Raw genomic sequence first — 2,046 nt, forward strand, 5'->3', positions numbered from 1 at the left:
TACTATATGTATGTATGTATGTATGTCTTTCTGTTGCATTTTCCTCGGACACCGTCGGTCTGACAGCATTCATATTTTTTCTCCCATTTTCCCCCCAATTGTACTTGGCTAATTCCCCCTGCTGTCCCAGTCGTTGCTCCACCCCCTCTGCCGATCTGGGGAGAGCCGAAACTAGCACCATGCTTCCTCCGAGACATGAGCAGTAACAGCTGGAGCCTCACCGGTAGGACGTAGCACGTGGGAGGATCATGATATTCCAACCAGTTCCCTTCCCTCTGAACAGGCACCCCGACCGACCAGAGGAGGTGCTAGTGCAGCGACCAGGACAAAAACCTTCAAACCAGCTTCCCTCCCACAGACACACACGAGTCAATTGTGCCTGTATGGACGCCCGACCAAGCCGGAGGGACCACGAGGATGCGAACCTGTGCCCCTCGTGTTGGTAGGCAGGGACTTTACCGCTACACTACCCGGACCGCCAGTATGCGAGTGCTTTTATCTCTACACTACCCAGACACCCCCATTAAAGATTTGTGACTGAACATTAGTTTGGACACCCTGTATTGCCAAACATTACAACAACATTACAACAGTGACATTGACAAAAACCACTAGACCTGTATATGTTCATTCAATAATTGGTGTCACTGGTCGTATGGTAATTAAAAGCCCTCAAATCAAACTTGCCAAAATCAACTACCATATGTTAGCAGTGTCAGCTTGACTGTCGTTAATGAGATCAATAACAGGTTAAAAAAGTACTAATGTTGGTGACCAGGGATAAGCCTTTTTATTATTATTTCAGTGTTTACAATTGTTTGTGTTGTTGATTGGTCTCACACACACACAGTTTAGCCCTCAGACACAGATTAAAGTAAAGACAATAGATTTGATGAAGTAGACAGAAGATCTAAGAACCTTCTCTAATGTTCTTAGCAGCTGTAGATCTTGTTGACCCTCTGGATGTCGATGCGGGACATGCCCTGCCTCTGGCCGATCCGGACATTAGGGTTGGGGATGGGGGTGATGGTGTCCTGCCCGTATTGGGTGGTGAAGGCTGTTCTCGGATAGTGCATGACGGAGGAGTAGTCGTAGGGAGTGTTCTGGTTGTTGGTGTTCTGCTTCTGGAAGTTGTGTTTTGTCCGCGGGTTAACGTACTGGAAGTTGATGCGGACATACTGGTCGCGGTCACTCCTGGTGTGCTCGTGATAGAAGCCCAGAGCATGGAGGAACTCGTGCTGGATGACACCGTGGTAGACGCAGCCCTGCTGGGCGAGAGAGACGGTCTGCCTGCCTCCCACTCTGCCCAGGGACGAGAAGCAGCCGCCTCTGCTCTCCACGCTGATGTAGTCGCGTTCGTTTGTACGGGGAACGAAGCGGATGCAGGTGCTGCTGTGGAAGGACTTCATGCCTCTGTCGATCGCCTGCTTGGCCGACCTGGAGAAGACGCTGCTCACTATGAAGGGGACGGTCACCTTGCCGCCGGCTTTCTTCCAGAGGCAGCTGTTGCTCCAACACTTCATGGCGTTTCTCGTTGTGGGGGCCACCAAGTCGCCCTCCAGCAGGAACTCACTGGAGCCGTTGTTTGTGGCCAAGATCCTGCTGCCGGTGTCCATCGTGTCGGCCTCTGGGTCATCAACTTGGAAATATGAGTCGCTTTCTTCCTCCCTGGAAAGAGTGTCATCTGTTTCCACCAAGAACTTAGCCTGGGAGAGGCCGATCAGCAGCAGCAGCAGGAGGCTGAGAGAGGGATTCATCTTCAGGTTTCTGTCTGGTAGCTTCTTGTCTTCTCTGCAGGGTTCCTGGAGATGCTGTGGAGAGACTGCTTGCAGCTTGATGCTTGAGTCTGCTTGGTCCTGCTCTTTTATACTCTTCTTTCCAGGTGTGTCTGCTGGAGGATTAAGGGTTGGGGTCCAGACTGCTAGGCCTAAATAAACGTCTGAAGGGAGGACGCCACGGACAAACCCATAGTTTCAACATTGTCTGTTATTTCTGCGGATTAAAGAGCTCTTTACATGGACATACCTAAACACCTGATTGTGCCTG

At 50.8% G+C, this 2,046-nt stretch overlaps 1 pseudogene across 1 annotated transcript; it reads right to left on the reverse strand.

The window, feature by feature from the left end:
- Positions 1 to 932: 932 nt before the first annotated feature.
- Positions 933 to 1,757, reverse strand: LOC310774643 (hatching enzyme 1.2 pseudogene; annotated as a pseudogene). Its single transcript has one exon. The product of its transcript is annotated as a hatching enzyme 1.2 pseudogene (transcript).
- Positions 1,758 to 2,046: the final 289 nt, after the last annotated feature.

This window comes from Poromitra crassiceps, assembly GCF_964638095.1.
Source record: "Poromitra crassiceps genome assembly, chromosome: 4".
In the NCBI taxonomy this organism is placed as follows: Eukaryota; Metazoa; Chordata; class Actinopteri; order Beryciformes; family Melamphaidae; genus Poromitra; species Poromitra crassiceps.